The 23299-nt window shown below is 34.7% G+C and overlaps 1 protein-coding gene across 10 annotated transcripts in view; it reads left to right on the forward strand.

Moving 5' to 3' along the window:
* FUT8 (fucosyltransferase 8) overlaps window positions 1-23299 on the forward strand; it is a 352458-nt gene that overhangs the window by 113238 nt on the left and 215921 nt on the right. For 8 of the 10 annotated variants that reach the window (XM_081229288.1, XM_081229292.1, XM_081229290.1 and 5 more), the window contains one exon: window positions 8318-8408. The exons of the other annotated variants lie outside the window; for them this stretch is intronic. The gene's annotated coding sequence lies outside the window, so the exon portion shown is untranslated. The remainder of the gene's footprint in view (window positions 1-8317; window positions 8409-23299) is intronic. 10 annotated transcript variants of the gene reach the window in all.

Below are 23299 nucleotides of genomic sequence, written 5' to 3' on the forward strand. Positions count from 1 at the left end.
GAATAGAATGCACTTTTACCAGTAATTTTCATTTTCTGAGTTTGTAGTTTTAGTGCTGTGCTGATGTTATCAGTATATAAATCTTTTTTGCCATGACTAATTGTGTTTTATTTGTTGTGAATGTAGTTGTGGTTTAGGTGGGGGTAAGGGAGGTTTGTGGAAACCAATGCTTACCATTTTGGGGATGGGTTGTGGGAAGAAGCAAGCTAGAAATATACTTGGAAGAAAGAAAACAGTAGCCACCTGGGAGCAATTTGAGATGAGGGAAAAAACAGATATTTTGAGAAAAGTTACAGTGTTTTAAAAAATAAATGATTCACATACAAAACTTAATCATTAGAAACATAAAATTTTATGAAATTTGAGTAGGAAACATCATGTTAGAGAACTTTGAATTTCATATTTATTATGTTCATATTTTGTGTGGATGAAATATAGAAAAGTCTTAGTTATTTTGAATTGACCCCCCCTGTGGCTTCTTAGACTCTTAACTAAGGATCATAGTCTTTATCTGTGGAGAGTCCCAAGACTGAGTTTGACAGGTTAATGAAATCTAAAGTTATTTAGTGTTAGCTGTTTAACTTTAGACTAGATTTTATTAACCTGTCTGTTCATTTTTTCTGCTGGAAGGTTAACAGTCATATTGACCTTTGTCATGGAGTTATTAGTAACTTATAATTCTAAAGTACTGTGAAAACATTAAACACTCATTAAGTATTATATTTATCAGAACATTCCTTAATGCAAAGTAGTTCATTCATTAACCCATACTTAATATTGGTTATTACAATTACCTGTCCTCAGCCATCCATCAGATTCCTATGCCTGTCCTTCTTTAATTCTTAGACTTACAGAAACGTTGTGAGAGTGTGCTTAGGTCATGACTGACCTGGAGATGACTCAGGAAAATTCTTGTAAAGGGTGATTATGACTGTTGGAGTGGTTTTGTAGTGGCTGTTGTTGCCTGGCTGCTTCAGGCAGTTAGGTTAGAGTAAAGGGTTCAGGTTTTGGAGTTACTTGGTTTCTCTTGAATCCTGTCTCTGCTCCTTAACTATCTCTGTGCAAGTTACTTGCCCAGGCAAGTTATTAAACCTTAGTTTCCTTAACTGCAATTTGGAAATAATAGCAACCACCTCTTAGGGTTGTTAGGAGGACCCCCGCAAAATAATATCTCTGCTGTTAGGGATAATAGCAGTTTACTGTTTGTTTTTTTAATAAAGACAGGTTTTTTTAGAGCAGTTTTAGGTTCACAGCAAAACTGAGAGGGAGGTACAGAGGTTTCCTGTGTATGCTTTGCCCCCACACATGCATAGCCTCGCAGTGGTTGAGAGTCCGCCTGCTGATGCAGGGGACGCGGGTTCGTGCCCCGGTCTGGGAAGATCCCACATGCCGCGGAGCGGCTGGGCCCATGAGCCATGGCCACTGAGCCTGCGCGTCCGGAGCCTGTGCTCTGCAACGGGAGAGGCCACAACAGTGAGAGGCCCGCTTACCGCAAAAAAAAAAAAAAAAAAAAAAAAAGTCCACAGTTTACCTTAGGATTCACTCTTTATGCTGTACATTCTGTGGTTTTGGACAAATATATAATGATATGTATTTTTCATTATAAAATCATAAAGAGTACATTCACTGCAGCCCCCAAATCCTCTGGGCTTTTTCATCCCTTCTCCCCAACTTCCAACCCTGGATAATTCCTCATCCTTTTACTGTCTCCATAGTTTTTCCTTTTCCAAAATGACATATTAGTTGGAATCATACACTATGTAGCCTTCTCAGATTGACTTCATTCACTTTAAGGTTCCCCCATGTCTTTTCATGACTTGATAGCTCATTCCTTTTTAGCACTGAATAGTAAGTATTTCACTGTCTGGATGTACCATAGTTTACTTATCCATTGACCTACTGAAGGACATTTTGGTTGCTTCCAAGTTTTGGCAATTATGAATAAAGCTGCTATAAACAACCATGTGTAGGTTTTTGTGTGGACATTAGTTTTCAACTAGCAGCTACTTCTATTGAGCATTTATTTGTTTTAGCCAGACACTATACTATGTACTTTACATGGAAAATATCATTTAATTCTTATGTATATATAATAGATCATGTGAAGTTTTATTGCCCATAGTAATATATGTCCAATAACTGGTTACTATAATTTTTTTCTCTGTGTTACTTCCAAGCATGTAGTTTAAGTAGAAGTTGAGGCTGTTAAGATAAGACTCAGGAGTGGGCATTCTGACCAGACTTCAAAGACTTATTGAGGAGTTGACAGTGGATTGAAGGTGAAGTATATATTGAAGTGTAGTTCAAGGATAATCTGCATGGTAATCACTTAGGAAGCTTGTTAAAATGTAGAGTTTTGGTTTCATCTTTAGAAACTCAGACTTTATGAATCAGAATCTTTGGTCATGGAGCTTGGATTCTGCAGTTTTACGAGCTTAATAAATAATTCTGATTCACCATGAATTTTGAGAATCATCTTTTTAAATTTATTCTTCCTGATGATTAAAAAATGATTCTAGTGGTTTTTTAAATAGTTGTGTTTCTTTGATATAATAAGCTTTCTATTTTATTGGTGATGGAGCTGGTAAATTTTTTCCATTAAATTTTTTCCATGTTATGAGGGTAGGAGGGTAGTGATATTTGTTCATTCAACTTTTATTTAGTAAATATCACTTCTTTGAGGTATATTTTAATTTTTTCATAAATATAGCATATTTTACTTTATTATTCAAATAATGTAGTCTTTTTGAATAGGGTAGGAAAGTAAGGCAGATTGAGAACATACTATTATGAAGATAGGTAGGGAGGTGAAGAGAGTGGTTTTCTGGTGCTAACTAGAAAGGAAAATATAACTATAAATAATTTGCATAACTAATATGAATAATTAAAACCTGATGGAAATTTTCAAGGAGTTTTGGTATGGGTCACTTTATTAGTCATATTAGTTAACGAAAGAGTCATATCAGGAATGCTCAGCTTCTGTGTTTTTTGACGGTTGTGTTCCCTCCTAAGAACACTCTTCTTCTGGGTTTTGTCTATGTTGGCTTCCTGGGAAGTCTTACTCCAAATCCACAGTTTGGGAAATCAAGTTTCATCCCTACAGTTCTTCATATGAACCTCAGCTTTCTTAGATTCTTCATGTAAAACCTTACCTAAAGGAACCAATGAATTGGCTTCAAGTCAGAATTTTACACTTAGGTCTTTAGAAGACTCCATTTCAATGAGTCTTTGCATTGGTATCTTTACCCCCCAAATCTTTCTGGCTCCAGCATCCACTTTAATAACTCTGTGGGTTAAGCAACTCCATTTTTAATACCTGTAGTTTTGTTCATTCTCAGAAATGAGGTCACTAGGGCTTTGTCGATGTTAATGAAAAAGGTGTTGTACACTCTACTTTTTGGGAGTGTCCTTGGACTGAATGAAGCTAAAACATCATAGACATTGTTGCTCTGCTTTAAATACTCATAGGATATAATTTTGCATATTTTAAACTCAATCTGTTTGCCAATACAATAATATTATTTATCTCTGGGAACTTTGGCTATATTCTGCTGTGCTATTTAGAATTCATATGAATTATTAAACCTTTCTAGTAGGTCTTTTATTGAGCCTATTGTCTGACCTCTTCTTTAAAAGTAGTCTTCAGCATTTTCAAAAGAATCATTTGGGTCTTCCTGGGACTGGAGATTTTGCCTCTGTTGTGACAGAAGCAGAGAGTGAACTTTTTTAGAAGTTAGGAGCAGTGGGGTACAGAAGAGGAGAAAAATCAGACTACATTTTATATCATGCCTGTTTCATTGTGAAAAATAATCATAGCCTTATGTCCTTTTCTTTTCTGAGGAGGGGGCGGTGGCGGTAAGAGTGCAGGGTGAATTAAGGAGGCATCACGGAGAATGTGTCTCCTAACATGGGGTTTCAGTTATTTCCCAAATACAGAGAGCAAAGTGGTTGTCTCCAGACATTTTTCTTTCATAGGAGGCCCGTGTGCAGTATTGGTATGTTTATCACTCACCCCCAAATATTGACAGTGTTGGCGTTACAGGTAATCTGAGTTACTGCCTTTTCTGTCATGTTCCTCTCTGTTTTAAGTGTGGGCCACAAACCCATAACAGTATTGATGTGATTATATTACTATTATAACTGTTGATATTTTTCCTTTTAAATCAGAGAAAAGCACACTGATTTTTTCCCCTTTATTCTTATAGCATTTTTATTTCCAATAATTATACTTTCCTTCTGATTTATTTCAAAATGTTTTGGTATGGTATTGATAAACATAGTATTATTTTTTGTGGTTAAGAGTATAAATTCTTAAACAAGACTATCTGGGTTCAGTTCTCAGCTTTACCACTTATAGTTGTGTGACGTGGGGCAGGTTATTTATTTTATATAACTCTTGCCTCGGTTTTATCTGTAAGACAGGGATTATAAAATTATCTACTTTTTACACGTGGTGAGGATTAAATCATTTAGTAAAGAACAATGCCTGCAAATAGTACAGGCTGAATATGTATTAGTTATTATTCACTCACTAAAATAGTAGTCTCAGTAGACGCTAATAGACTTTAAAAGTTAACAAAATTAATACTTTAAAACTTTAGAAAACCTTAATTTAGAAAATTATTTTTAGGCTGGAGTTTTGTGTGCGCACGCATGCGTGCACACACACACACTCACACACACTGTCTCTTGCACACCCTTTTCAGACTGTTATAGAACAATGTTTTTCAAGCTTCAATGTGCATACAGGTTACCTGGGGATCTTGGTAACATGTAGATTCCTACTAGCTTTGGAATAGGCCTGAGATGGTGCCATTCTAATAAGCTCCACAGGTAATCTGGATGTAGCTAGTCTTTAGATCATAACTTGAGTATTTAAAGTTATAGAATGTCCTACTAGTGGTTCTGAATCCTTCTGTCAGTACTTTATAAACACTTGGGTGTTTTTTGTTTTTGCTTTTTAAAAAACATGCCTAGGCTTTACCTCAGACTAGTTAAATCAGATTGCTGGTGTTAGTGTTCTGGACATTGTCATCATCATTACCATTTTTTTCTTTTTTGTAAAAAAATACTCGAGGTCATTCTCATGTGTGAATAGCATTAAGAGCTACTACTTTAGTGATGTGAAGGAGAGTCAGTAAGCTAAGTAGCTCCATTTTATGTCTTCATTTACTGTTATCTTCTATCCGTTTAAGCATCTGTAGGTATGATGAAGCATAGCTGGTGAGAACTCTTTAACTAGGAGGCAGCTAATAATTTTGGCTTGAAGTTATCTTCACACTATACTGGACTAAAAAATTTGACTCCTTGAACCCTTCTTCATGGCTTTTATCTCCTATTGCTTTCATCATTTTTGTAATCTTCTTGGGATTCTCCCTAGTTTCTCAACAGCTTCCTGAAATTCAAACTCAATATAAAATTGCTTTAACAAAACTGAACAGTGGCAGAGGCGGAAGAATAAAGTTCCTTCCACTTGTTAAATTCTGTGATTTTTATTAAGGTGGAAAACTTATATTTGTTTCAGACTTTTTATTGGCCCTTTCTTTATGTTTTTGGGAGCTAAAGTGTGTTTTCTACCATGATATTTGTTTTAGTACATTACTTTCTTAGGTTATAGTCCCTCTTTTTTCTTTCTCAACTGTACTTCTTGCCTCAGTTTCCCTTCTTGTACATATTTTTGAGGAGAGACAGTAAATGTTTTCTCATGGACTATCATGTTTTGGGAAAGTAGTTTTCCAAACTGATCAAATCTTGCTGAAATTTTATTCCATCTAGTCATGATATATCAGTTAGAATCTGGACAGGGAAACAATCTACACTAGATATTTCTACCAAGAAAATTTAACACAGGGAGTGGGTTATACAGGTGTTGGAGGCTGAAAAGGCAAAAGGGGAACACTGGAGTAACACAGAGTCAAAAATTGCAGAAAGCATCAATCATCCAGAGGGTTGGGGCTCAAAACTTCTGGAAGGGGTACTGTCTGGCTGTTGCTGGTACTTCTGAGAGTGCCAGAGAAAACTTGTGGCTGTCACCAACTGCTGCTGCTGGGGTGGAGGGCCTGTGCTAGGGCAATGCTGAGTGGAAAAAGCAAGTTTCTCCTTCTAGTGTTCTTATTGGCAGTATGAGGAAGCTAGCTGGCAAAAGAGAAAAGTAGTTTCCAGAGTTCTATTTTCAGCGTTACTGAGCTGAGAGACTGTAGCTGAATAACCAGCACATATAGCCTTCTCCTCTTCTCTTGGTCTCTTTCTTAGCTACAGGGATCCTGCATGCTCTTAGTGTCTAGGATTTAGAATGAAAGGAGTTATTATTATTATTTTTAAATTACTTGTCTAGCTAATGTGATTTGGGGGCATGAGACAGGACTACATGCTCTAAGATAACTGTCACAGCCTTTCTTGGGAACTGAGAGTCGATTACTCACTCCTTTGACTCTAAAGGGATTTCTGTTTTTCAAGATCCCTTATTCAAAATACAAAAATTGTAGGAGTAATGATAAACCAGAGGTTAAAAATTGGTTACTTATTGGCCAAACAGTGGCCTACAGTGAAACTAATCTTTGAACAGAAGATTATACCTTCTCTCTCATTCTAATATTCTTCTTCCTGCAAAGCTTCTCAAAGTTTAATATGTATGTGAATTATTTGAGAATCTTGTTAAAATGCAGATTCTGATTCAGTATGTCACTTGTTCAGGCCTGAGATTCTGCATCTCTAAGAAGCTCCCAGTGGAGGCTGAAGCTACTGGTCCCTAGACCAAACTTTCTTCTCTCTTTCCTGCTTTGAGAACAAACCACTGGTCTGGCTTGGATCCATTGTTGGACCTGGTTTTGGGTGGTTGAATGGAGTGGATCATTAAATAAGAGTTTCTTGCAAGCCCACTTTCTAGAAATATTTTGAGCAATTTTAGTAGAGGTATTTATAGCTGTTTCTTTCCAGGTGGCACTAGAAGGGCAGTGCCTCAGAATAGGTTGACTTTTCTTCCATAATTTTGATGCTGCTCTAGACACAGAGGCATGCCAGTCACTTGTAGTTTTCCTGGAACGTCTGAGGCTTTTTAGTAATTGTGTATATGTTTAAGGGAAACTAATGGGAGATAGGATAGGAGGACAATTAGAAAATTCATGCATCAGATAGCTTGTGTTCATTAAAGCCATTATTCTTGATTAAATAGGGCTATCTATGGATTTTAAAAATTTGGTTTGAATTTCATACTAAATGCATTTTTCCACTTTTGACACTTTGATGTACTTCAGGTTGTCATCAAAGCACAGGATCTTCCTTCCTTGAGCCAAATAAATGGTAGTCCACCTTAATTGAACTTTGCATACAGCCCAAATTTATGAAGTTGTTAATTGCTCTTTACATTTGGATTTTACTTTACCAAGGCATACCTGATCACATGACTAAAAAGTTATTCAGTTGCCATCCTTCAAGATCCTCTGCCTACCTCCCTCATCCCCACTGCCCCCAATTCCTGGATCTTTCCTTTTGTCTTTACAGACCTAGATTTTTAAGATCCTAGGTTCTTTGTTTCTGTCTTGTGGTTCTTTTTATGAATGTTACTCTTAAATTTTTAAAATTCAGGCTGTAGATAATACAGTTCAGGTCACGGAATTGAAACAATTGGCCTCTTTATCGGTTGAGGTGAAAGAGTTAAAATGAAAGTTAAGGATTCAGGGCACCCCTACAGAAATGAGGGGTGAAAAAATGCTCAATTTTAGGATCCTAAACAAAGCATTTTGATTGGCATATAGAGACCCTTGCATGCACACAAACGTCCATATTTGAATATTTATAGAAGATAATCTGTCAAAATTACTGTTATTTTAATTTGCCAAGCTTGGCTGATTGCTGCAGTTGGATGTTAGTTGAATTCTAGATGAGGAACTGTAAATAAGAGCTGTTCTAGAACATGCTTTTTGTCCTTGAAGCTGTTTGAATATTCCCCCCCCACCCACCTTTTTAAAAACAACAACAACAACAACAACAGTGAGGCCTTTTTATGTTAGCTGGACTTTAATGTTTTCCTTTTTAGGGAAAAAGGATTAAAGTAAGGTGATAACAGTAAATACTAAATTTTTGTTAGTTAAGAAAACCATTTACATTTTGTGAACAGGAATTGTTTAAATAGTTTTAACTATTTGTCCAATCTTTGCTTCAAAGATTTCCCTGGAGAGTTCAAACCTAGGGACATAAATCTCTTCAAGGCCTGAAGGGCCTTGAGGTTTAGTGTAAGTAAGTTTCATGTTAACAACAAAGAAAATGTATAGTTGTAGATAATTAATGTTACTGCTTTCTTTTGTCTCATTTTAAACAGTTGGTAATTTTAGTGACCCAGATTCAAGCAATAATATCTTCCATTGGAAATATGTGATTTCGTCATCTTCTTATGTTCTAGGGGAAGAAAGGTAAGCCATTTTTCACACTTAATATTTAAGTAACTTTGTAAATAAATCAAAATTTTCTCTTTTAAAAGATTAGAAAACCCTTTTCTCTTTAGGTAGTGTTTTCTCACCCAGAAAACACTGTATTATTTATTTATGTCATATCGTTATTCCTCAAAAGATTCCACTGAGTCTACATTATTTCAGCTCTAGAGATGATATGATGACTTTCAAAAAATCATACAACAGTTTTTTGGAGCAGGACTATGTTCTGTGCTCTGTCTGCTAGGCTATCTTGTCCCTTTAACATGGCCATTCTCAGCTGAATAGTTTATTTTTACATATATAACCCCCTGACATGACTAGATAGTCTTAATATTTTTTGCTTTTTGCTTTTGATGTTTTCATTTCTTTATCTCTTGTAAACTGCCATAATTGGATCCATTTTGTTGGTGATTACTTTAGCTAGAAACTATGTCAGGTACTAAGTCTCAGTTTTACTTAGACATTGACTTTGTTTTGGGGTTTCAGGAATGTGGGGTCTCAGGAATATATTTTATATTCAGCAAATTAAAAGTGAAACTTTTAGAGCATTCTTTTCCATTTTTCACAAGCATCCATCTTCATTCTCATTTGACAGTCCTTTTTTGGGTAGATTTTCTTTTTTCTAAGAGTGTTTATATAATCTTTCACTTATTACTGGGTGGTCTCTTTTCCCAGTTCTTTTTGTGGCTATCCCTATTACCATTTTCCGTATATCTCACTCTAATTCCTCATGATCCTCCTAGGAAAATTATATGTCCAACTCTGTAGTTACCCTCTGAATGAAGGATAATAACATTATTAATAATTCCTTAAGATGTTAGGCTCGCTCCTAATTTTGTAATTAATAATAACATTATTAACAATTATTAATATAAATAGCATTATTAATAATTCCTTAAGATGTAATGCTTGCTCCTAATTTTGTAATGGTTCACCATCTGTCACTGTACAAAGGGCTCAGAAATGTCTGTTGTACCTAATGCATCACAGATGTGGGAATAATAATAAAATAAAATTTACATTTATGTAAAGCGAAGATACTGCTAATATGTTCCCTTGGGTTTGGCCATTCTGATATTCTTGCTGTGTTTGGAGTCTTATTAAGTATGTTAAAACTCAAGTTGAATACAATTTAAGTCAGTGATATAAAAAGTAATGAGCTGTTTTACAGTGTGATTTGGGAAAAAAAATTAGCTGTTATTTCTTGCTTATAAGAACAGCAGATAGCACAGTTGACTAAGATTTTCTAAGTAAAGTAATATTGATAAAGGTTAATTTCATGGCAATAGAAAATGTTGGGAATTGGCATCCAAATGTCAAATTTCACATACACATCTTAGCTTTCTACTGATTTTTCTTTTCCCTCAGGGGAAGAATCTTAAAACTTAAATTTGTTTAGAAGACATTATAATGCTACTTTAGGAATAAGAAACAGGCTTTATTTTTCTGCAATTGAACAGTAGGGATAACCAGTCCATTGCAGTACTTATTGATAGATTTTTTTTTAAGTTCTTATGGAAATTTAATCAAGTGTTCATTTAGGAAATATTTTAGTTTGTAATAATGATGCGGGATCTAAACGATAACCTACGATATTCATCTATGTGTTTTCATTATTTCAGAAAGAAACGATGAAGTGTATTGTTTAATAATTTGCATTTTAGTATTATTTATAGGGTAAACACTATGAATAATCATATTTTAGGTAATTTGTGTGCCATTGAGACAAATTTAGATCTCCATTTGTTCCTTCTCTCCCTAATATCATAAGAGTGTTATATATCACTATCAGTTAGTTAAAAGGTAAAAATTGAAAATGGATTTTGTTTTGTTTTGTTTCTGATCTGGCATGTAAGGAGCTTAGAAGTCATCACTCCATCCTAACCACAAGTAAAAAACTGAACAAACTGAAAAATCAACAACTCTTCTTAGATCCATCACAGAAGTGAGGTCACAGGGCAAACCACTGCTCTCAAATTAGAGAGACAGACAGGCAAATATAGAGAACGACAACTTGCCCTAGCAAAAACCCCAAGGGAACCACTACTGGGTAGGAAAATCTAAAGTGTGATTAACAAATTAGGGGAGACTCCATGTGGACAAGCCTGAGGTAAAAACTCCAGGGGGACCCAGTCATAGGGAGCCCCCCACACTTTCATGATTTTGCTTCTAGGAGCTCTACCAGGTCCTCACAGTGAGTATAGGAGAGGTGCTTCCTGCAGGGGGAGGGAAGAGTAACCATTTTGAAATATGCCAAGGCATCTTGTTTTTCTTAACAAGATCTGCTATCAAGAGAAAGTATTTTACCAGGGCCTAATCTATTAACATGTTATCAGAGACCCACTGACCTGGAGGAAGGGAAATACCCAACTGTAGCCTTCCACATGGTGGGGAGAGAAATACCCCATTCCAGTCCCCTGTAGCCATCCTGTTCCACCTAGGAGGGGAGCATAGGACTGAAAAGAACTTGTGAAGTTCACAGCTTGGGGGGCGCAGGCCTAACCATTGCACTGTAGAATGCTTCTACTCCCCTCCACACCTTAACCACATTAGTAAATTCCTATTCGTTACAGTTCCTTTTACCCAGTGCATCATATCTGACTTCCAACAAAAAAATTACAAGGCATACTATACTAAAAAGCAAAAACCACAGTTTAAAGAGACAGAGCAAGCATCAAGATCAGACTCAGGTGTGTCAGGAGTATTGGAATTATGAGACCAGGAATTTAGAACAACTATGATTAATATGCCAAGAGCACTAATGGAGAAAGTAGACAACATGCAAGAACAGATGAATAATATAAGTAGAGAGATAGAAAATCTAATAAAGGGTAAAAAAGAAGTGCTTGAGATAAAAAGCTATAACAGAAATGAAGGATGGCTTTGATGGGTTCATTATTAGACTGGGCATGGCTGAGGAAAGAATATCTCTGAGCTTAAGGATATATCAGTAGAAACTTCTAAAACTGAAGAGCAAAGAGAAAAAAGACTGGAAAAAAGAAAAAATATCCAAGGACTGTAGGACAACTACAAAAGGTGCAACATATGCATAATGAAAATACCAGAAGGAGAAAAAGAAACAAGAATAATGACAGAGAATTTCCCCAAATTAATGTCAGACTCTAAACCACAGATCTAGGAGGTTCAGGGAATGCCAGGCCAGATAAGTGCCCAAAAAGCTTTGTCTAGGGATATCGTATTCAAATTGCAGGAAATCAAAGATACAGAAAATAATCTTGAAAGAAACCAAAGGAGAAAGAATTACCTTAGGTACAGAGGCCTTCTCTTCAGAAACTATGAAAACAGGAAGAGAGTGGGGTGAATATTTAAAGTGTTGAGAGGAAAAACCAACAATCTAGAATTCTGTATCCTGTAAAATTATCCTTCAAAAGTGAAGGAGAGTAAAGACTTTTTCAGGCAAACAAAAATTTAGAGAATTTGTTGCTAGTGGACCTGCTTTGCAAGATATGTTAAATGAAGTTCTTCAGAGAAGGGAAATTATATAGGCCAGAAACTTGTATCTACCTTAAAAAAGAAGAAGATTAGAGAAAGAATAAGTGAAGCTTGAATAAAAACTTTTATTTTTCTTAATAGATCTAACAGATAACATAATTTATTTGAAATAATAGTAGCAACAATGTATTCAGTGATTATAGATCATATATAAGTGAAATGAATGATGACGATACAAGGATTGGGAGGAAGAAATTAGGAATATTCTTTTATAAGGTACTTGCACTACATATGAAGTGGTATAGTGTTATTTGAAAGTGGACTTGGATTATTTCGAAATGTATAATGCAAACTCTAGGGCAACCATTAAAAAAAAGTTTTAAAAAAAGTGTAATTGACATACTAAGAAAAGAGACACAATGGAATCATAAAATGCTCAATTAAAACCACAAAAGACAGAAAAAGAGTGGAAGACAGAAACAGGAACAAAGAACAAAAGCAATGAGTAGGAAACAGTAACAAATATGGTAGATATTAACCCAAGTATATCAATAGTTGCTTTAAATAGCAGTGGTTTAAATACACTAAAAGACAGACTGTCAGACTGGATCAAAAGTCAAGACCCAACTGTATGTTGTGTACAGAAACTCTCTTTAAATATGAAGACACATATAGATTAAAATTAAAGGGGTAGAGAAAGATATACCATGCTAACACTGATCAAAAGGAAGCTGATGTAACTATATTAGTTTCAGACAGAGCAGACTGCAGAGCAAGGAAGATTTTCAAGGATAAATAGGAGCATTATATAATGATAATTCTTTAAGAAGACATAACAATCCTTAATGTATATGCACCTAACAACAGGTCGTCAAAATATGTGATGCAAAAACCAGCAGAACTGCAAAAAGAAGTAGATCGGTCCACAATTGTAGTAGGTGATACCTCAACTCTCCTCTGTCAGAAATGGACAGATGTAGCAGAAAATCGGTAAGGACATATCTGAACCCAGAAGCAGCATCAATCAACTGGAAATGATTGACATCTATAATCCAGCAACAACAGGGAATATGCAAGTTCTTTTTAGTTTTAAATTTTTTAGTAGGATTCACATCATAAATATGTGATCAGAAAGAAGAAAGATGAGGAACTCATTTTAAAAAATACAACAAATTGTCACCTACCTCACCTCTAACTCTTACATATTTTAGAGTAAGAATTTTAAAACTTTGATTTTTAAAAATACTTAAACATTTTTCTTACCTCAAGCTTGGTATAATGAATGAAAGAGTTATGGGGGTTACTTTTACAAATGAAACCTACCTGGTACTTTTTCATTTACTGGTATTAAGAAGGAATACCTCCTACACCTCTTTGGTTCCATGTAGCAAAATTTGAAAACTGTGAAATATGAATCCCTCATGCCCTGGCCAGTATTTGATAATTATTGACCTTTGCTCCTGAATAATAGACCTCTAGGTATCCATATTCTTTTGAGTGATCTAGAGCAATGGTCTCCAAACTTTTTGGCACCAGGGACTGGTTTCATGGAAGACAGTTTTTCTACTGACAGACCAGTACCAGTACGTGGCCCGGGGGTTGGGGACCCCTGATCTAGAGGAAGAGCAGAAGCAGATGAGAAAGGACAGGGGAGAATTTGTAAAGGGAGAGAATATTCATTGTTATCATTTGTCTGTCTGGCAGACTTATGATAGCGACACTACAGGGATTAATAACATAGACAGGATTTAGAAATCTTGTTAAAATGGATTCAGTGAAATTGTTCCCTTCTCTGTAGAATTAAAAACCAAACCAAATCAAAGCAAAACAAACACAAAAATAAAATACATCAAATGAACTTTCCTACTTGGATCACAAGTAGTGGTTTGAGGACAGAATCTATCAATGTGTAATCTCATGTTTTCTGTCCTGTCTTAGCTGCTGACTAGCTGTACAAACCTTGATCAAGTCAAATCATTTCTTACCTCAGTTTCCTCATCTTCAAAATGAAGATAGTGCCTACCTTACAAAGCACTGGTAAGGGTTAATTGAGGAAATGCATGCTAAGTGCCCGGCTCATATTTGGCATGCACCAGTGTTACTTCTCCTCCTAGTTCCTTTCAGCATCACTAGTAATATCTGGATTCCAGTCCTTGAATTCACTAGTTACTTGTCGTGAGATCATTGTAAAATCAAATTATTTTGTCTCTCCAGGTCTAATTTTCCTTTGACATAAGATCATTAATACTCATGTTGTAAAGTTGTGGTTGTAATTCATTTCCTCATATAGTCTAGGAGGTTTTTGTTGAATCTAAATCTGAATGTTAAATTGCTAAAAACTTATATAAATATGTGAGTTTTACTGGTTAGATCTTTTGTGTCCAAAAGATATAGTCCAAAAGAATATATAGTAGGAGGAATGTAATAAGTAAAAGTTAATCTCTAGGTTTTGTTTTGTTTTTTTAATGGGAGGACTCTCTACACTAGCTTACTTAATTTTTGCTTAATATAATTCATTGGGAAAGTAGGGAAATTATGGATTGAAGCATTTATTTTCGCTTGAAATACTGGGTTGACCAAAAGGTTCATTTGGTTTTTTCCTTAGGATGGCTCTAATAGTGCTTAGTTGTCTTTAACTTCATTCGAAACAATTTTGTTAGATTGTATATGACAGCTGTCATATCAGTGTGCATTTAAAAAAAGACTTATCAAAATTGGTGAATTTTTGTGTAGCCATTTTAATATTGAAGATGGAAGGAAAACAACATTTTCGGCATATGATGCTCTGTTATTTCAAGAAAGGTAAAAACACAACTGAAACGCAATAAATAGATTTGTGCAGTGTATGGAGAAGGTGCTGTGATTGATCGAACATGTCAAAAGTGATTTGTGACGTTTCGTGCTAGAGATTTCTCACTGGACGGTGCTCCATGGTCGAGTAGACCAGTTGAAGTTGATAGCGATCAAATCGAGACATTAATTGAGAACAATCAATGTTATACCATGCAGGAGATAGCCAACTCAAAATATCAATACTCAAAATATCCAAATCAAGCACTGAAAATCATTTGCACCAGCTTAGTTATGTGAATCACTCTGATGTTTGGGTTCCACATAAGTTAAGCGAAAAAACCTTCTTGACTATTTCTGCATGTGATTCTCTACTGAAACGTAATGAAAATGTTCTATATTTAAAACAAATTGTGACGGCGGATGAAAGTGGATACTGTCCAATAATGTGGAATGGAAGACATCGTGGGGCAAGCAAAGTGAACCACCACCAACCACACCAAAGGCCGGTCTTCATCCAAAGAAGGTAATATTGTGTATATGGTGGGATTGGAAGGGAGTCCTCTATTATGAGCTTCTTGCAGAAAGCCAAACAATTAATTTCAACAAGTACTGCTCCCAATTAGACCAACTGAAAGCAGCACTCTACGAAAAGCATCCAGAATTAGTCAACAGAAAACATATAGTATTCCATCAGGATAATGCAAGACCGCATGTTTCTTTGATATCGAGGCAAAAACTGTTAGAGCTTGGCTGGGAAGTTCTGATTCATCCACCGTATTCACCAGACATTGCACCTTCAGATTGTGATTTATTTCGGTCTTTACAAAGTTCTTTTAATGGAAAAAGTTTCAATTCCCTGGAAGACTGTAAAAGGCACCTGGAACAGTTCTTTGCTCAAAATGATAAAAAGATTTGGGAAGATGGAATTATGAAGTTGCCTGAAAAATGGCAGAAGGCAGTGGAACAAAAGGGTGAATATGTTGGTCAATGAAGTTCTTGGTGAAAATGAAAACATATCTTTTATTTTTACTTAAAAACCAAAGGCACTTTATGGCCAACCCAATAGCTACTTGTAGAAAGAATATACATAGGGCACTATGTTAGGGGGTCCAAACACTTGAATGTACCTATTTCTTTGCTTTTGTTCTTTTTATCTTAGGTGACTTTATTTTAAAATGAGACTTCAGTGTACAGTAATGGTTTTATGGATCTTGGAAAATTATTCAGTACTGAAAATTTTCTGGTTTGATAATTATCAGAGAAAGAATAATAAACCAGTATTAAAATTTAATACTAAATTTTAGTTGGTAAATTAAGGTCAAGACTCATAAATGAATCATGTTAAATGAGTTATGAATTAGATCAGTATTACTGGTGAACTTAGCTATGTGTTAAATCAATATAATTTCTTTGACATAATCACAGAATAGGAATGGATGTTATATGTGGTATATTGTATTGAAGGGTTGTAGATTGACGAACTGGGAAGTTTGTATTTTAAGGATGTTATAATTCCATGAATTTCAGTTAGGTTTATATGAATATGAATCACTTTTATAAAAACCAGCAGCAAAATATTATTGCTTTTATATTCTGTAGCAGTTGAGTCAGCTTTTGTATGTAATCAGATGCATGCAAATGTAAACTTTAACTTATTTTCTTACACATTTCCCAAAATTTAGGAAATAATTAGCATACACAGTGTTAATTACTTTTAAGAATTCCCAGTTTATCATTTTATTTGATGTTATGTAGCTCCTTATTTGATGCTTATTAACAACCCTGAAAATGTTGCACAAAGTAGAGAATAGTCTTTGCATGCATAGTCTTTACCTGCAAGAAAAAGAATAGAAGAAAATACAATAAAAACTGAATTGCAAAAACATTGAGTGAAGACAAGCTTCTGCTGAGAAAATGGATATAAATTTATGTGTGAATGTTAGGGACATATGGATATGTTGATTATGGCCACATTTAGTATTTTTGTTGTAAAGCAAAGGATTTACAGAGTTAGATTAAATGCATTATGTGTACGGCTGAGATCAAAATAACTTTATTTTCTTCAAGGATTTTTTTTGTTTTTGTTTTTTGGGGTTTTTTTTTGTGGGGGGTATTGTGTTTGTTTTTAAAAAAGCCAGATACTTCAGTATAAAACTGGGTAATAATTTAAACTACATTTTTCTTAATAATTTAATGTTAAGAACAATTAGAATTCTGTGATTGTACATTTACAAGGTATTATTTGGACAAGTCATTCATAAAGTAATATGACTTATGTATTTTTCTCCTTTTTTATTATGGTAAAATATACAGAACAAAATTTACCATTTAACCATTTAAAGTGTATAATTCAGTAGTGTTAAGTATATTCCCATTGTTGTGCAAACATCACCACTATCCATCTCTAGAACTTTTTCATAATTCTGAATAAAACTCTGTACCTATTAAATATTAGCTTCCCATTCTTCCTGACCCCCAGCCCCTGTAACATGGGGTTGCTATCCAAAATATATAAATAGCTCATACAGCTCAACATCAAAAATACAAACAACCCTATAAAAAATGGGCAGATGATCTGAATAGATATTTTTCCAAAGAAGACATATAGATGGCTAACAGACACATGAAAAGATGCCCAACATTGTTAATTATCAGAGAAATGCAAATCAAAACTTCAATGAAATATCACCTCAAACCTGTCAGGATGGCTATCATCAAAAAGAATACAAATAAATATTGGTGAGGATGTGGAGAAAAGAGAAGTCTCATACACTGTTGGTGGGAATTATAAATTGGTGCAGCCACTGTGGAAAAGAGTATGGAGGTTTCTCAAAAAACTTAAAATAGAATTACCATATGACCCAGCAATTCTACTCCTAGGTAGATATCCAAAAAAAAATGAAAACACTAATTCAAAAAGATACATACACCGCAGTGTTCATAGCAGCATAATTTACAATTGCTAAGATATGGAAGCAGCCTTAGTGTTCATCAACAGAAGAATGGATAAAGAAGATATGGTATGCGTGTGCTCGCACGCGCACACACACACACACACACACACACAATGGAATGCTACTCAGCCATAAAAAAGAATGAAATTTTGTCATTTGCAGCAACATGGATGGAGTTGGAGGATATTATGATAAGTGAAATAAATCAGAGAAAGACAAATACTGAATGTTGTCACTTATATGTGGAATCTAAAAAATAAACGAGTGAATATAACAAAAAGAAACAGACTCCCAGATACAGAAAGCAAACTAGTGGTTACTAGTGGGAGAGGGATGGTGGAGGGGAGGGACAATATAGGGTCTAGGGGATTAAGAGGTATAAACTACTGTGTATAAAATAAGCTGTAGGATGTACTGAACAGCACAGGAAATATAGCTGATATTTTATAATAACTATAAGTGGAGTATAATCTTTAAAAATTGTGAATCACTATGTTATATACCTGAAATTTATATAGTATTGTACATCAACTAAACCTCAGTAAAAAATTCAAAATAATGAAAAGAAAAAAAAAAATTTACTCCGCATTCTCCCTGACCCCCAGGCCCTTTAATCACTATTCTGTCTCTGAATTTGACTACTCTAGGTTCCTTATGTGAGTTGAATCATACAATATTTGTCCTTTTGTGATGGACTTCTTTCACTTAGCATAGTGTCTTCAAGGTTCATCCATGTTGTATCATGTATCAGAATTTCATTCTTTTTAAGACTAATATTCTGTTTTATGTATATACCACATTTTGTTTATCCATTTATCTGTCAATGGACATTTGGGTTGTTTCTACCTTTTGGCAGTTGTGAATAATGTTGCTATGAACATTGGTGTGCAAATGTTCAACTGTGGTCATGTATTTTTACATATATTTTAACATTTAAAGATATTTGAGGTAATGAAGTTCTCTTTGAATGGGCTACATGAATATCTGTATTTTCACTGATATCAGTGAATATTTATTGCATACCTGTTGTGTATTCTAAGGGATATAAAGAGAATATTTATTGAATACTTACTGTGTATTGGGGATATAAAGAGTAATAAAACCATGGTACTATTTCTGAAGAACTTACAATCTAATGAGAATAATAGGGTGTGTTTATGAAAACACAACAAACTGGTAGCATATACTTTTTGAAGCTGAAGAGATGTTCACAATCTGATCCAAACCAGCATCCTCTCATGCTAAGATTTTTGCATGTCATCCTAACCAGTTAAGAGGCAAAATACATGGCCATAATCGACAAGCATGTTCCATTCAAGCATGTGTATTTAACACATGCATTTAACATTCAAGCCTAAATTTTGGAGTGATCGTACTAAAATGGAAGTTGGATCATGACACTCTCCAAAATAGTCTTTTCCAATAACAACATCCTTCGAATGACTTATATCTTTTTGTCCAAACTCCTACCTTAACTCTGACTTAATCTCCTATCTCCACCTTTACCTTGAGTTGGACAAATTTTTGTTGTGGATATATTTCTTATGCATGTAAAAAGCCTTAAGTGTAAGTGAGTAAAATGCAGAAGGATTAACTCTACATGTGTCTCAAGGTTCTTTCCAGACTTATGATTCTAATTTAATCCCTATAGTACCTGGATTTCCAGATGATAGAAAACAGAATTAGTATGTCTAGAGGTTTCTCAACAGATCTATTTCATAATAATTTAAAAGACCAAAATTTGATTGGAATAAAAACATTTTAGTGTGTTTTGATGTTTCAGTGGTATTTTTCCCTCTCTCAGAGTATTTTTTCTGGAAAAGCAAAATTAATCTTTTGTGAATTCAGTGATAATTTTTCAGTTTAGTTGGATTTTTAAGGTTTTTCTGGGTGCACCAGCTGGACCTTTTGGATACTACTCTTTTTCCACTGAAATGTTAGCAAGACCAGACCAAAGGAAGACCTACAACCAGCTGTTATATTCACGTTTCCTTTGGATGGTGTTTTGAAGTTCAAAAGAGGAACTTTGAGAATTTTAAACACAGCTGAGCAGAGTTTCCAAGAGGTAACATTGTAACACTACTTTTTTTCCTCCACATTTATTTTCTTGACTCCCAGTAGAGATCCTGAATGCTGAGTGGTGAAGACGTTTATAGGCTCATTACTTTGTAGGGCAAAAAAAAATGAAAGAACTAATTTCAAACTTAAATCTTAAAAAAAAGGAGATAATTGTAGAAGTGAGGAAGGATGAATGAACAAGGATGATCATCCATTCATTCAGCACATATATGAAAGTCTACTATGTACCAGACACTCCACTAAACACTGGAAACAAAGCAATGAATAAAATAGAATTAGTACCTACACTCATGGAACTTAGATTGCCTGGAACAGTGAGTAGGACATAATAGGCTCTTAAAAATAATTTGAATAGGGCTTCCCTGGTGGCGCAGTGGTTGAGAGTCCGCCTGCCGATGCAGGAGACACGGGTTCGTGCCCCAATCCGGGAAGATCCCACATGCCGCGGAGTGGCTGGGCCCGTGAGCCATGGCCGCTGAGCCTGCGTGTCCGGAGCCTATGCTCCGCGACGGGAGAGGCCACAACAGTGAGAGACCTGCGTACCGCAAAAAATAAATAAATAAATAAATTAAAAAAATAATAATTTGAATAAATGAATTTCTGCATTGTGGAGAAGAATTTGGGGGTAAGGGGCATTTTAGTGAAGAAGTGTGGAGTGTGCTGTTCATTGTATTTGAGATATTTCATTTAAAAAATGGAAACGAATAAAATATCTATTAATAGGAAAAATGATTTTGTTATGGTAATACATAGAATGTAATACACTGGAGCCCTTAAAAATGAGGACATACATAGATGTATGTTGGCTAACATAAAAGATGTTCTTTACCTAATGTCAAATTAAGCAAAGTAGGCTGTAGAATAGGAGGTATGAACGATTCCTTTAATCTAAGATTATTTACATTTGTGTAAAATATCTTGAGAGATGGTGGAGAAATGGTAATAAGGAATTCTTTTTTCTAGGAGGTAAGTTTCCTGTGATCTTTCCTTTATCTTTATGTATTTCTGTCTTTTGTTTTGCAGTGACTATTTAAAAATAAGCTAATTTTAAATGTTTGGGATAAATTGATTTTTAAAAAAATGTTTTTAAACTTAATATCTGTATCAGTAGTTACTGGTTGATGGTCCATTGTCCTGTAAATGTAAAAAATCTATCTAAGGAATTCTGCATTTTGTTTCTGGAAGAATATAATTAACCAGAAGGAAATGATTACATTTAACATTTACTGTTAACTCTCAGAAGGTATAGTTTTAGAATGAACAATAATGTTTCTTTAATGTATGTAATGGTTGAAAAATATTTAGTAGTAATTTTAATTTTGTTTTGTAGATACTTTGAGGAATGTCTACATAATTAGATGGTGGAGAACTGAGAAAATTCTTAGGTTTTTTATGTATATGAAAACTTAGTTTGGATGTAGTTTAATTAATAGATATTATATTGAACTGCACTGTATATCTGAAGATTTGTTTTTGCCCTCTCCTTTGCTTAGTATGACTTCTAAGTTTCTTAATTAGGGGAGAGAACATATGGATTTTGGGAGTCCTGATTACATCTCATCAATATTCTCAGTATAAGAATATATACTTTCAAAGTATAGTCATGCAGATCATATTGATACTTCATGACTGTTTTCTTAATTTCTTCCAATAACTTGTGTTTGTATCAGGAGAAATTAATGGACTCATGAAAAATGTTCCATTCTACACATAGATTGTTTGTAACAAACTCATTTTATTAGAAATACTGTAGCAACTTTACTTTTTTTTAATCCTTTGGAGGATTATGTTGACTCTAGTTATTGGAGTTCCAAATGATATGTGATTGAATATGAAAATTTGTCTCAGGGTCTGTTTATCTTTTTTAAATGATATTGTTAAATAATTGTTTAAATGATCATGTTAACCTTTAAAGGTTAACATTTGGGTTAACATTATTTAGGTATAAATGAAAGTATTATTCCTCTTCAAAATCAGACTTTTTGTCAGGCCACAAAGTCCCTTGGACTGTGATATGCTAAATTTGAAACAATTTTTTTCCCTAAATATTTAGCTATGTGCCGTAATCGTATAAAATCTTCACACTGAGCATACAAAGCAAAGACATCAAACTATAAACTTTAGAAGGTGATTTTTTAGATCGTTTCTCTCTTTCTCTCTCCCTCTCATTTTTTTTTTTTTTTTTACTTTTTATTTCTGAAAAGTAAGATGCTTATTCCAGTTCAGTGAATGTGGTAATATCAAATCCAGGTAGAATGGTACATTTCATCTTGTCTTCATTTTTTAAGGTGAGCTAGTTTATAGAATGGAGAATAAATTATTTTGTTAGATGTTGACTCCCTTCTAGTATAAAAATATTAAGCTTTTTAGCAGTAAGTCATTCTATTGTAAATACTTTAAAATGTTTAAAAGTAATTTATAAAAAAAGGAATTATAGAAAAACTGAAACAATGCCTAAATTAATACCATATACATGAATGATAGATAGAATTTATAATTGGTATTTTGTTATAGAAGACATGTATTTGAATAATAACATTGTGTACGTTAGTCTAAATGAAATGAATGCCTTCTCATAATACTCATACTTTCCTTTATTGTACTCATTTATTTATTATTCAGCAATATTTATTAAGTGTCTGCTATATTATAGGCACTGTTCTAGATTCTGAGTGATACCAGTCAACAAAATAGAAATTATTGATCTCATGGAGCTTATACACTTGTAGAGAGAAAGAAACTAAACAAATATGTATGTCAGATGGTGATAAATGTTCTAGAGAAAGGTGACTGCATTAAGGAAGGTAATAGGGAGTGTCAGAGTGGGGAGTGTACCATTTTTATATAGAATGGTCAGGGAAGGTTTCACTGAGAGGGTGGCACTGAATTTGATGAGGAAAGAACTATGGTGGGTATTTGGGCCAGTGTGTTTCAGACAAGAAGTTCAAAAGCCCTGTGTTGGGTACAGGCTCAGAATATTTAGAAACCTAAGAAATTAATTGTGTAATTATTTCTTTCACTTTTTCTTTCCCAGTAGATTCTAAGGTCCACTAAAACAGTGGGGAAAGACTGTCTCTGTCTTGCTCATCATTGTATCCTTGGTACTCAGTATAGTGCCAAACATATGGTAGGCAGTGGGCCAGTGAATAACTATGCTTGAATTCATGAATGATGAGGGGAAGTTTTGGAGGAATCCTTATTTTTTTTTAATTAAGTTCATACTGCTAAGATATTTAGAGCTTCAAAGGTCTTCTTAGGTGGAAAACAAGAGAGCTCTTGAGGAAGAATGATTCTTCTAAAGGTCACTGTTCATTATGGTAGCATTCTTGTGATGGCAATGATTTTCTCTCTTATTCTAGCTTTTTTTTTTTTTTTTTTTTCTGTACGCGGGCCTCTCACTGTTGTGGCCTCTCCCGTTGCGGAGCACAGGCTCCGGACGTGCAGGCTTAGCGGCCATGGCTCAGGGCCCAGCCGCTCTGTGGCATGTGGGATCTTCCCGGACCCGGGCACGAACCCGTGTTCCCTGCGTCGGCAGGTGGACTCTCAACCACTACACCACCAGGGAAGCCCTCTCATTCTAGCTATTGATAG

This window comes from Mesoplodon bidens (assembly GCF_964165515.1).
Source record: "Mesoplodon bidens genome assembly, chromosome: 3".
Lineage (NCBI taxonomy): Eukaryota > Metazoa > Chordata > Mammalia > Artiodactyla > Ziphiidae > Mesoplodon > Mesoplodon bidens.